The sequence below is a fragment of the Cryptomeria japonica genome, chromosome 3, assembly GCF_030272615.1.
Source record: "Cryptomeria japonica chromosome 3, Sugi_1.0, whole genome shotgun sequence".
NCBI classification, from domain to species: Eukaryota; Viridiplantae; Streptophyta; class Pinopsida; order Cupressales; family Cupressaceae; genus Cryptomeria; species Cryptomeria japonica.
The window spans coordinates 398296689-398311218 of NC_081407.1; the positions used below are offsets into that span (position 1 = coordinate 398296689).

At 35.5% G+C, this 14530-nt stretch overlaps 1 protein-coding gene across 1 annotated transcript in view; it reads left to right on the forward strand.

The window, feature by feature from the left end:
- LOC131047878 (pentatricopeptide repeat-containing protein At1g26460, mitochondrial) overlaps window positions 1-14530 on the forward strand; it is a 135338-nt gene that overhangs the window by 85614 nt on the left and 35194 nt on the right. The gene's annotated exons all lie outside the window — the stretch shown is intronic.

Sequence of the window (14530 nt, forward strand, 5' to 3'; positions counted from 1 at the left end):
TTGCTCAAGGAGAGGAAGCCGATTTCATTTGGAGGGAATCATTGAAGGAATATTGCTTGTGACTGTTCATAACCAGGTCTGAAGCAAATCGAGTTGCTGATACCCATACCCTCGATTTTGCTTATTCCAGTCCAAGGAAGCTCCAAACACCTTATTGGAAGTGGGCGATTTGACTAGAGGAGAAGGGTGGTTCACTTAGTGATAATTTGAACGTGATTTGTGGAAGGTTCGGCCTCTAAACAATTTCTAATCAGAATCGAACGTGACTGCGATAACCCATCGATTTGGCTCATAGCTCTTGCATTTGGCTTCCAAACTTCACATAGAGAAGGGCGATCCAATCCAGCACTTAAGGCAATAATTTTGGAGGAGTCTTGGAGAGGTTTCGGCTGTCATCTATTGTGTTCTCAGTCCACATATTGCAGTAACAGGGGCGGCTTAGATTGGGGTTCGATTTGGCATAGTGAAGGGTCAAAGACATCAATCATAGTATGCTCTTTCAAGGCGTCTTGACCAGGTTCTCAACAAACTTGCTTTCATTAAGAATTTTCAGTCTGTGAGCTTGAATATGATTGCAGTCCCTAAGTCCTCAGAAGTCTGAATAGTGACAGTCCATGTAATCATTTATTAGCTGCTTATATCATGTTCATTAGGGTGTCAATTGAAGTGTAATTTGATTCATCATATGAGTAAGAAGGTAGACTTGGGTTTGCGTTATATCATACTATCTTTCTGAGGACACATGACAAGTGTTTGCCAAAATATCCATTTGCTGTTATCTATTGATTTGATGTTTAGTAAGCATTAAGGTAGTTGTTTGAATCGTTACCAGTCTTAAGGATCATCTAGGATCATTTTGATGTTGTTTGTCTTGAGGCATTTACGTATATTGGTCCACATTGCAAATCTGAAAACACTATCAGCATAACACAAAATACTACAAAACAGCACAACACACAAGTTGACAGAAAATATCTCCTTATTTCAAACTTCAAAAGGACGGGGGATATTCCATCAAATGAGCTCAAAACTGAAAATTGCTTGTAGCCATCTGACTGTGAAGGATGCCTGAACCTCATAGGCCAACTAGTAGTTATCCCCTAAAATCTAGGGATGCTCCTAAAAAGTAGAAGATTGACCCTGTCAACCTGAAACTGAACCCCAATGGTCCTCCTTTGCTATGTGCACCTCTCGAAGGTTTGTCAGTGAACTGAGAGTTCCTCCTAAAAAATAGGAGATGCGCTCAAACTCTCCAAAATGTTCCCAGAGGCCTCCATATGCCCCCAAGACCACTCCTAGTCAATCGCTAAAAATAGGGATCCCTCCTAAATTTTAGGAAATTGCTGTCAACTGCTCTAAACTGCCTGAAAGGCTCATGCATGACTCTCTAAGCCCTTGAGTTGGTTCCCTCCACGTTTTGCTGGCCTACGAGAACTAGATAATAGACCAACCCTATTAGAAATGCTGTTACTAAGGAAGGGCAAAAATTGGGACATGACATTCGAGGGACATCTCATGCTATTCATGCCTGTTGTTGTTTATGCTTATTCCTTGGTCGATTATTCGTTTGAAATTTTTTCTCTTCATTTTTAGCTGTTTGGCAAGAATGCCAATTGTATGTCGAACATACAGATAGTCATCTGTAGAAGCAACATTCTCATGTTGCTTTTGAGACTTCTTCCATCAGGATAATTCTTTTGTTTGTGTAGCATACAGATAGTCTTCTGTAGAAACAGCATTCTCTTGTTGCTTTCAAGACTTCTTCCATCAAGATAATTCTTTTCCCCTTTTGAAGTGTGTTGTGGGTTCTGCTAGCTAGATTTTGTAAAGGCAAGCAAGTTGTACCAGTACTCTTGGAGTGTATCTTCCTCTCCACAAATGATAACTTTTTTTCAAAGGTATAGGTTTAGTCTCCTATTGTTGTTTGGTTGGACTTCTCCAATGTACAGATTTTTTTTTTCTCGTTGTGATCAGAGAGCTTGATTGTCTAGGGTTTTGGCAGTTTCATCTTTAATTGCTTTTTAACTGCTGAAGCAAATTTGTCAACTTTTAAAATATGTGGTTAATGTGTTCCTCATTGGTAGGCTTTAAGCAATTCCATACTCACAAATGTCTTCATACTGCTCCCTTCAAATTTCTTATGCCATGACTTGAAATGCTACTTCATCTCAGAGATCATGCTCCTCTATACACCTTCCTCTCATTGCTTCACAATGTAGGATTATGATGCTCTTATACAATATTGAGTTTAAAGAAAAGAGATTAAATACATAGAGATGTTGGTTATTCAACTGATCATCCAACCATCAACAACTGACTACTATAGTGAACAGCTGTCACAGAGTTTGAAAATTTTATCCAAAAAATTCAAAGTCTGGCGAATTTGAAAAAAACAAAGAACTTTAGATCTGTTTTAGTTCGGTATAATATTCCTACTGACAAGTGCACATGATTTTTTAGAATTTTTTTTAATAAAAGTAGTTCAAAACACATGTTTGATATTGGTGTGTTTTATTTTTTATTTTAGAAAATGAGCCCTTACAACCTGCAAAAACATATCATGGGCTTCAGCATGCTTAGTTGTGTTCCCTGGTTCAGTTGTTCGTCTAGTATATGGCCTCCGCAAGAGTCTGTGTCATGAATTGAATCTGAATTTGTAGTTGGTGTTTGTTTGTTGGGCTGCTTGATTTGTGTTCATTTGTGAGGTGCAAACTCGCAGGGTCTTTCTCAGTGAAAGAAAACACTGATTGAGAGCAGAGACTGTGGTTTGGATTCATTTCTATGTACAAGTGATAGCTGTTCAGGTGCCTCATTATAGCCAGCAGCAAGGTTGTTCAAGCAGATTAGAATTCTCAATGGTAGGGTTATTTAGGCAGCTGCAAGTGGGTTGCGAAGCAGAGGTAGGCTTTTGTTTCTATATTCAGTTTCATTAAATTACCTTTACATCATGTTTTAGGGTTAGGTTTTATTTTTCAATTACAAATATTAGTAATATTAAATTTAAAAATGACAAATTTAATGTGTATTTTTAAATTAAAAATGTTTAGTTTTAATATCACTTTTAAGAATATTTAATTTCTAGTATAATTAAATTTGAGTATTTTCAATTTAGTATAATATATTTAAATTTGAATCTTTTGAATTTAATATAAGATATTTAGATTTGAATATTTTTATTTTAAATATATTAAAAATTATTTAATATAGATTTGAATTTTAGTATATTTAATATTTTAATTTATATTTAAAATATTTATATTAAATTTTAATATCTTTTAAAAAATATTTAGTAAACTAATATAATATATTTAATTAGCATATAACATATCAAAACAATTTATTCAAAATATTAATTCAAATTAATTTGGCTCAATAGCTAACTTTGCTCTTGCTGTGCATCCCTCATCCCCCCCGCACTGCTTTCTGTTGTGGTGTGGGAAGGAGAGCTTGCAAGGGTGAATTCTTCACTGGAGATCGAGGTTTCTTTTGCAAAGGGCTCGTTGTTGGGTGCCCAGTGACTGTTGGCTACCTAAATTGCCAAGCCCAAGTTCTTTTCTAGTGGATTCTTTGACTTGCAAGCGGAAACATTTCAAGCAGGCCTTGTGGCTAGGGGGTAAAATGGTTGATAGGGGTTGAGAGGGTATCTTTGATTCACAAAGTATCCCCAAAAGCGGAGTGGCTGCTTGGTAGGTCTCCCATTTCTCTGTTTGCCCATCTTTAACAACCCCTAAGGTTAGTTTGGATGAAATGGTTGAGGATTTGGAGGATTTTTTGCAGGAACATGCGTTGATATGCAATTCAGAAAGACCGGCACAAAATTATGTGACTTGCGTTCATGGGCCACAGAGAAATGGAGAGAATACATAAAGGAAGAAACAAGTATCTACCCGTGTGCAAAGGGATTTTCATCCTGGAATTTGATTCTCAGGAAGACAAGGATGTGGTGATGGAAGGCCCCTGGATTTTCCAAGGAGATTTTTTGTGTATGAAATCTTGGTTTTCAGATTTTGATCCATGCACAAAAATCTTCACAACTACCTTTCTGTAGGCACGATTGTGGTACCTTCCCATTCACTTTCATGAACTAGAGTGCTTGTAGGCCATTGGGAATGGTAGGGAAGTATCATTGCTCCTCCAAGGAAACTATCGACTACTAGAACTCAACTTGTGCTCAAATTTGTGTAGAAATGGACTTATCTAATGGCCTCCTTGCATAGATTATGTTGAAGGTGGGGAATAGATGTAGGAGGTAATGGGTTGATTACGAAAAAATTGCCTTTAGGTGCAGGAAATGTTTCTCCACGGAACATTCTACATCCCAATGCCAGAAACAACGAGATTTGGGGACTCTGGCTTTGGGAAAATCGTCTTGGTGGATTTGAGTTGAGCCTTAGCACTATGTGATTCCACCCAATACACTTAGCACTATGTGATTCCACCCAGTACACTAATGGATACTAAACAACCTCTAGCTTCTTCGGGGGATAAAATGGTTGGCATACCAGCATCTCCTAGTGCTTAGCCATCACCTACTGGAGTTCGCCTAGAGATGCGCAATATGGTGGTTCCCCCTTGTGCATAAGTCAGATGACTTGAAAAGCACACATCAAGAGTGCACTTCTGAGCTCTAGGAGGCATTTGTGGTGACAACTGGAGAGGTCGGTGAAGGAGAGAGGGAAACCATCCAAATGATCAAGGATGGACAATGGTGAAGAGGAGGAAGCATAACTCACAACATCAAATGCTTTTGAGATCTGCTAAGAAAGTGAAAAATCCACAAGTGCTGATTTGGAGAATGTAGCCCCTTATTTATGGGTAGGAGGGATGGGTAGGTTAGATTTAATTGTACCCCTATCTGTTGGGTGTGCAATCATTTAACCTGTGTGGCTTGCCTTTGTGGGTAGGAGATGGGTTGGGCTTGCCTGCCTCTCTGGTAGAACTTATCTTTTGCACTACCTTTTTATTAATAAAATCACTTCTTACAGAGCAAAAAAAATGTAATTCAATTAGTATAATATATTTAAATTTGATTGTTTTGAATTTAATATATTATATTATATTTAAATTTTATTTTTTTAAAGGGGTAAACACTTTCGACCTTGAGCTATGAACTGGTGAGGTGACAAATGGGGGAACTCATACCAAATTTAATATTCAACAATAATACCCTAACAGGGTTTGAATGTTGATTACTCCTTCCCTCCATCGCTAGCTTGTCTAATATAGGCCAAACCTCACTTAAATTTAGTTCGCTATGCTCTCCTGGTCAATCAATGGCTAAATTTGCCATCTAATCGACAAGTGTGTTCCGTCTCTATAAATATGAGTTATATGATAATCTTCAAACTCCTCTAGAAACCTCCAAATTGGTTCCATGAATTTGTTTAACTTCCAGTTCAGAGTTTTCTTTTGGCATATCGTGTTTACCATCATTTGTGAATCATCTTCCAAATGGATCTGTGCATATTTTAGGCTTTTACATGTTTTTAATGCAAGCTAGGACCCTTGAAATTTTGTATCTTTATTTGTGCCATTGGTTAGTTTTTGGTGTTTATCTCTAGGATTCTTCCTTCATGATCTCTCACTACATATCGAGCTCTTAATCGCCTTAGATTTCCTCATAATGCTTCGTTGAAGTTTGCTTTAATCCATCCATCTTCCAAGGGGATCCTTGTCACCTTTGCTCTACAATTTCCTAATGAATCAACCTGGGCAACCCCATAGACAGGGGGATTTAATATAGACTTTTAATTTTACATATATTGAACATTTTAAATTTGACATATAAACACACACACACAAACACTGGTGAATTGTGAAAAATAATTGAATGATTATATTCACGAATATACAACGTATATAAAGAGAATTACTAGATGGTGTTCTAAAGCTTCAACATGAAGCTAAAAAGCTAAAACGCTTAAAAAAGCTAAAAATGAAAAAGCTAACTACGCCTTCTAATAAAAGAAGCAGTAGTTACACTAAACGAACTAAAAAGACAACTATGTCGACAACTAAGATGACCATTATAGAATAGATATAGTATTATTTTAATACCCTCCCTAATGGTCATCGTACTCAATACCCTACAAAAGACACTGTAGGTCTTTTGATCACAAATGCACAAGTGCAAAGAACACTCTACTGTGATGGAGACCCTCCCAAGATTTATAGATTTAATGACCAAGAGTACTAGAAGCCGTCCAACCTGATGTAATCCTCAAAAGCCTGAAACCACGATTTTGAGGAAAAATCGACAAACCCTCCAATGAGCAACAAACACAATTTTGATAAAAACCGCAAAAACTTTTGTAAAAGAGTATTGAGCATTGTTTGCTCTAGCAACTCCAAAACAGTCTGCAAATGTTCTCCCTAGCAACTCCAAGTGTGACCCAAAATAGACTGCAACAAAAAACGATTTTTGTCGAAAAAACCCTCAAACCTTGAAAACAAGAACCATCCAAAGGAGAATTCACGATTTTTAGGAGAAAAATCGACAAAACCATAAATTTGAGGTTACAAATCATCGTTTTGTGGAAAAAAGGGTAAAACCCTATAATAACAAAATCGTATTGAGCACTGTTTGCTCTAGCAACTCCAAAACAGTCTGCAAATGTTCTCCCTAGCAACTCCAAGTGCGACCCAAAATAGACTGCAACAAAGAACGATTTTTGTCGAAAAAACCATCAAACCTTGAAAACAAGAACCATCCAAAGGAGAATTCATGATTTTTAGGAGAAAAATCGACAAAACCATAAATCTGAGGTTACAAATCATTGTTTTGTGGAAAAAACAGTAAAACCCTAGAATAACAAAATCCCACGTAGACATTGCGAATTATAGATAAAATTATAAACCCTACGAACAATTTTTGAGGAAAAAATTGAATACCCATAGACAATTTTTGAGGAAAAAATCGAAAAAACCAACGGATAATTTTTTAGGAAAAATTGGTGAAAACCTTGAATAATTTTTTAAGGGAAAAAAAATTTAAACACTAGAAATATTTTTTAAGGAAAAATTTATTGAAACCTAGAATATTATTTTTAAAGACAAAAAATTATAAAAATTAAAATAATTTTTTAAGGCAAAACAAATATTAAAAACCAAGAAATAATTTTTAAGGGACAAAAATTATAAAACCCATCAAATATTGTTTTTAAAGGGACAAAAAATTATAAAAACCCCAAAGCAGGAAAACTTGAAAATATAAAAACATGAAAATAATTGTTTTTAGGACAAGAATTAGAAAAAAACCATCACTAATTTTTTGAGGCAAAAAATTAGAAAAAACCCGAAATAACTTTTTAATGAAATTTAAAAAAAAAAAACTTAGCAGAAAAAATTCTGCACAATGTGAAAATTGCGCCACATGGGTCCATGGAAAAATGCAGATAAAAAAAAAATCCATGTGAAAAGGACAACATGTCCAGAAAAGACATGAAATGGGCCGCCTTCGCCAACAAAAACATGCCGAAAAACTCAGAAAACCCTCCGAAAATCCAACTTAGCAAAGTCACGAACAATCTGCAGAAATTAATGTGTCCTAGCCACGCAGGACACAAACCCAAAAACTATTTCCAGCCAAAGGGGAATCAGACAAGAAAAGCCCTCTGAAATTTGTAGCCATTCTTTTTCATAAAAAAAATTGATAAAAAATTTCTGGAAAAAACTTCCAGGAAGCACCTCTCCAAACCTTAAAGAATCCCATCAACCTGCTCTGATACCATGAAAAATAATTGAATGATTATATTTACAAATATACAACGTATATAAAGAGAATTACAAGACACTGTTCTAAAAAGAATGAACCGTTTAACTAAAGCTTCAACATGAAGCTAAAACACTTAAGAAAGCTAAATTGCTAAAAACTAAAAAGCTAACTGTGCCTTCTAATAAAAGAAGCAGTAGTTACACTAAACGAACTAAAAAGACAACTAAGTTGACAACTAAGATGACCATTATTAAGAATAGATATAATATTATTTTAATAAATTGTGGTGTAGGGGACCACCCTCTTATATTATTTAACAAAATAGAGAATACAGAATTTTTTAGGAAGATGAATGATATCTACAAGTTACCACCTCACTTCTACTAGCTAGTTTATCAACAAAAGGAAACTATGCATTGATCACAATCCAAAAAGGCCTTGACATAGGCAAAATGGAACTTAATTTTGTTCTTCTGCAACCACCTAAAACATATTCAAACATCTAAAACAAAACCCTATTTTGCCAAGCTTGATAACTCCAATCCTTCAACTACCTTTCAGAATTTTATGGCTTTTGCTGCCATATTTCTTTGAACTTTTCCATATGAGCCTTGCAAAGCTGTGTAGAAAAGGAAGCTATGACCCCATGATAACACTAGACTTAGTCAAGAATGCTTGATTCAAAACAAGGAAACATCACCCATAAATTATATTAACCTTTATATTTTTCAATCCTCCCTGAACACTACTTTTGAAGAAAGTCTTAGTTAAAAAACTTATCACCTCCTTTTGTTCCCCTGAATCTAGAGGCGCACCTACAAATACTGAGGATAAGTCAGAATTAACCTTGTATCTGTGATCAACTGTGACAAATTCCTCCCCTAAAATCAATTTGACATTTAACACAGCAATCCCTGCCTTTGATTCTAGAACATTTCTCAACCTACGCTCAGATATCTCCCCTAAGAAGGCAATTTGCCTCTTTTTTGCAATCAGTTTAACATGCCTGTCTATGACTATTGACTTAGAGAATTTGGGATGTTGTTGAAATTGTTTGGAGTGGATATGAATATGCCTCTCAACCAGAGATATATGTATACCCATGTGTGCTAGAGAAATATTCATTAAATGGTTGAGTACCATTATCCATGTGTAATGGTTCATTGGCTGCCATCTTTGAATCATGTTTACCAATTCATTATAATCTTGTTATGTATCAATTACGATCCACAATGTCACTCTTCTATGAGTTGAAATCAAGATTCAAAATTTGATCACCAGTATAACTAAATAATGAAGCAAAGGATTTTCATGGGCTTTGTTGCTAACTCTTATATCTTAGTTGGTTCTCTTCAAACATGTTGAAAATAATATTTTGAGGATTCAAACAATGCCCTTGGCTCTTGCAAAATGTTATTGATTTTCCAGTTTGGGGAGTCTTTCCTTCTAACTGCATTTATAATTATCGTGGAGTCTATTTCTGAACATTGTCAATTTAAACCAAGTGAAAGAGCTTGCACTTTTGCCTTGTTGTTGGTGCCTTATTTCAGTTTTTCTGACCCTGCGTGAATTGAATTCTCTTTTGAATTCCTATCATGCATCTTGCCCCTGATGGGTGAGGATTCCCTTTAGCATTGCCATCAAAATTGATTTTGTGCCAACCTTTCAGGGGAGGTTCCTATTGGGTTTTGTGCCTTTCTTAATTCTTCCAACCCCACGAACAAGGGGGCATTTAACCCCTTCAATCTCTTTAAGTTTTCACTGTCTCAATGTGTAAAAGACTCTTTCTTCACTCCATTGACTGCGAGGCTGGCTAATGCCACTTATTCATTTGCAGCTTCTGATTTCAGAAGAAAATAATCTCTCCCCAACAAAGAATCCAAAAAGATACATTTGTTTCTCTCCTTCCACACTTCCCGAATAAGAAGCGAAGGACTAGTTATTCAAAGTTAAGAGAAGACTGAATTCTGCTGGATCAAGGGCCGAGATTGGAAAATTTCAAGGTCTTCAAAGTTCATGTACTGCACCTGACCAGCACAATTTGGCACATAACCATTGTGAACTTTTTGCTGTAAAGGGGCACCTAACTAACAGATAATTGTAGTCTCTTCTACCTTCACATACAAACAACATTTGGATGGATTAGCATAACCTAAGGACTTAACTTTATCGGCAGTCGTCATTTTGTTTTGAATGGCCTTTCAAGCAAAGGCGCCTGCTTTAGGTAGGCAATTCTTATGCCAACAAAGATGGGTGGCGAGTCCAACGCTTTATAACCCAACTTTGCTCAGTACATACCCAATTTAGAGCAGCTCAATATTATTGTTTGTTTTCTTCCTTGATGAAGACTTTCCTATTTGATTATTCTACCTCTAATAATTCAAATTGTTTTGCTGGTATGTTAAGTGTTTCTATATCATTCCATATTGACTCTGTTAGATGTAGAGTGCTGCTTTGTGTAGTGTGGTTCCTTACATTGAATCCCCAAGCTGCTGTGAGAATGGCTCTTGTAGCTCTAAGTCACTTATACAAATGAGTTATGGATAGTCATTTAATGAATTTTCAGAAAACCTTTCACTTCTACTATCCTTAATTTTCCAAGTCACATGGTTGTTAATATTGCTTTTCTACTGTAGCAAAAGATGAGATCCATTTGGAAGTTTCGGGGTTGTTAAGCTTTGAGCTAGATCATTAGAGTCCAAACATTTTCTTTGCAAAATATTTGAGCATTTTGACTTTGGACTAGAGCACATTCCCCAAATCAATTTTGCATTCAAAGGCTTGCTTTGTTGAATGTTGCTTTAAAAGCCTGCTTTGCCTCCTTTTGGAGTACAGATTCTCTTCCATCCAACCAGTGGGATTTTCTTTTATTTTGCATCCCCTCTTGCTGTAGGAAAGATCTCATTAATTTTTCTGGGTTATCACAAGTTTTAGAAAGCATTTTGAGGCAGAGCATTGATGGGACAGGAATCACATAGATAATTGAATTGTATTAGAAATAGGAATTTCTGCTGTATTTCTTCCACAAGAGAAAAGCATAAAAAAGGATAAAGATGCAATCAAATACAATTCATGAGAATTACCAAATGAGTAATTATAAAAATAAATACATTCCACATGAAGTGGAAAAGCAAGAAATCAATATTATCTTAAATGATAAGAGTGACAACCTAAGTCACCGCATTTGGCGAATGTATAAAAACTTAATAAAGTTTGGAAATATTCGAGGAAATTTGTATGGCAAGTCCAGCTGCCGCCGCTATTTCCGTGACCTTGCCCAGCTGTGACATTCCCCTGGCCGCTGTTCCATGCCCTTGCCCAGCTGCGATTTTCCCCTCTTGCAGTGCACTGCCACCATTGGGTTTTTTGCGTTTTGTTTTTTGTGAAGATTTCTACAGTCTACCAATTACTACTTTATTATTTATCTACCAGTTACTTTACTACTTTATTATTATTGAAAGATGAATGGAAACGGAAAAGCTTTTATTTTCGACCATGATTAATGTTATTTTAATATAGATTTAGTTATTAATATTAAATAGATTTAGATTTATTTATTGTTTTATAATTTAAATTTATATTAAATTTTTATTAAAAATTTAATATAATATATATTTAATTTATTTTTAATCTGTTTATAATGCTTTCAAATCTATTTTGCAATCTTAAATATTTTGATAATTTATTAGATATATTACTTATATTTAAAAAAATAATTATATAAGGCGAATTTAATGTAAATTTTTTTTCCGAATTTTTTGCCTTGTCGAATTTTATGGTTGCCAAACTCGAATTCGAATTGGAACGCAATGACTTAGGTGACAACTAATAAAGGAAAATAAAATCCTATATAGCAATTCTCTAATTAATATAATTGTGATTATAATTTCACACCAGCATCCCCCCATAAGTTGACCTTAGGGAGGCTCAAAATAAGCTAAAAGGAAAGATGGAAAGACGGGCCTCGACAACAATGTCAGGTACCCATTTACAAACATGGATCTCTCATAATAATAGAAAAGGAGCAAAACCTAGTGGGAGAAAATTCCTTTCAAAGAGAGAGAATACAACAGGTATGTATGAGTGATGGATCACAATTAGCTATCCATCTCAAATACATAATGAATACCACTCCCATAAGAGAGAGCAGATGAAAGAGATTCAGAATCCCCTCCAAGAAGTAGCCAGCCAGCTACATATGTATGCATGCCAGCCACAGTCCCCAAACATGGGTCCATGGTTTCCCTGCCCTACCATTCTAAAACTCCTTGGAACACTGCTGAGTGCTTAATCTTTTTCTTTTGCATTTTGAAATGTGATTAGGAGAATGCTCTGTTCACTAAGATGCTGAAGCTTGTTTAACACAACAAAATTAGTAATGCATATATGAAGACATGTTGTGCATAATACAGATGCAAAAGCATATGGATTTCAAAGAATCAATGTTGTTCAATTAATCAAGGAGACAAAGCTCCTTTAAATAGAGTTACAAAGATGATGTTTCTAAAATAAACAATCATTAACTAGAGGCGAAATTAGAAACAACTTAAATTACCATTAATAACACAAAGAGAAAGATATTATTCTAATACCCTCCCTTAATGGTCATCGTTTTAACTACCAAGAGAAATAACAGAGAAGGTTGCCCCCTTCTTCTCAGAACAGGCTGCAACAGAAGACAAGAGCCTGCCACTAACTCTGCCACTTGAGATGAGTCTGCCACCAACCCTCCCAGAAACTGCAGAACTTCCGGAGATACCCAAAACAACACCAACCGTCCAACTTGATGTTGGAGAACTGTTCCTCCTTGTAACTAGAGACACACCAAGAATAGTTGTCACGATTTTGAAGAAAAAATTGGCAAACCCTCCAAACTATTGCAAATGAGCAAGATGCCCGAAAATAGACTGCAAACAAGAGACTAGTGCAGATGTTCGCACAACAACTCCAGGTGCGGCTAAAAACAGACTGCAACAAAGTACAATTTTTGAGGAAAATTTCATAAACCCTACCATGATTTCTTTTTTACAGGAACAAAATATTTAAAAACCCAGAGACTTTTTGAAGGGAAAAAAATATTAAAACCCATCAGAATTTTTTTTAGGTAAAAAATTATTAAAAACCGAAACAAACATCGATGCCCATAAGCCATCTTCACGCTTTTCGATGCACAAAAAACGAGGTACTGAGAAGATGCTAAGTGCACAAAACCTGAGGTATGAGGTTCAATGCACTGAGACAAGTCCAGGCACAAATTCCAATGTAGAAAATAGGGGCAGATACAGGCACAGACTTCAAAAAATAGATGAAGTACGACTGGCATAGATTTCAAGAAAATTTTACGGCTGACCCAAAAAAATCTGAAGACAACCCAGAAATCCTTGCAAAAAACCCAAAAAGAATCTGAAATCAGAATTGAAATCCACTGGCAAGAAATTCGAGGCACAGAAAACGATGCACCCACAAAATTTTGAAAACAACCCAGTCGAGATCTCGAAAAACCCACCAAGAATCTGCAATCGGAAAAAAAATTCACTTGATCTGAAGGGTAAAAACCCTAATCGAAAATGCAGATTTCCATCCAAAAATGGCAGAAATTTTTTTTGCAGGTGGAACAAAATCGCGTCACGCGCAGAGTATTAATGGCGTTGAGGGACGAAGGTCTGGTTAAAAAGAAATCCGCCACAGAAAACACAAAGAACAGTAGAAAAAACCGCTTGAAAGAAAACCCTTTAGAAAAAAACTAAAATTTGAATTTCAAATTCTGAAAAAATCACAGGCCTTAGATTTGTTTTTTCAGTGATGAAAAATTTCATTCGAAAATTTTTAGAAAAAACAAATTTTTTTTTTCTGCTTTGATACCATAATAGTTAATACAGATGCAAAAGCATATGGATTTCAAAGAATCGATGTTGTTCAATTAAATCAAGGAGACAAAGCTCTTTTAAATAGAGTTACAAAGATGACGTTTCTAAAAGAAACAATCATTAACTAGAGGCGAAATTAGAAACAACTTAAATTACCATTAATAACACAGAGAAAAATATTATTCTAATAGTGCAGTAGGTCTGCCCTGAATCATACCATCACAAAATCAAATTTATGAACAATTTGATACTCTTTGAATGAGGCGGATTGGTATTTCTGAGCAATGCTATGAAAATCGTGAGTGACAAGTTATTGTCAAGAATCTGAAAAATATTAATCTGTACATCCAAAATTTAAAAAATAAAATAAAAGAACAATTTGAGAAATCGTCAATTTATTTTCGAAATAACTCTCTGAGAACATTTTCCTAAAATATAGTTCAAAAATTGGGACACTACCAAAACCATGTATTCTCAAAGAAATCATGATTAGCTGGGGACTTTAGAGTTGAGAAATCTTTTCTAGTAAAGAAATAAGGGGAATCGCTTGTTATGGATTAACACTTAGAATCTCAATGAACTAGAATATTGAGTTGGGGTCTTTGCTTGTAATCACAGATCATCTTTAGAGATTTGTTTCTTTTTCGAATATGCTACTTTTTTTAGGTGTGAAATGAAACACTTATCATAGATGGGTGATTTATCATGACAGTAGATTGTGGTAGTCATGTTTTTTTACCATGTTATTTGGTTTGCTTGAAACCCTGGACAAAGATAGGCCAGTTTCTAATGGGGTCTCGGATTAGCCCCAGCTTTTGGCCATTTGGCCCACAGGTACATCTCAGATTTACTCAGGCCGAATGGCCAGGCTGGATCTTGGACAAACCTGGGAGAGAACTTGCAGGGTTCAACAAAAAAAGAGTAAATTTTAGAAAAACCCCAAAAATTA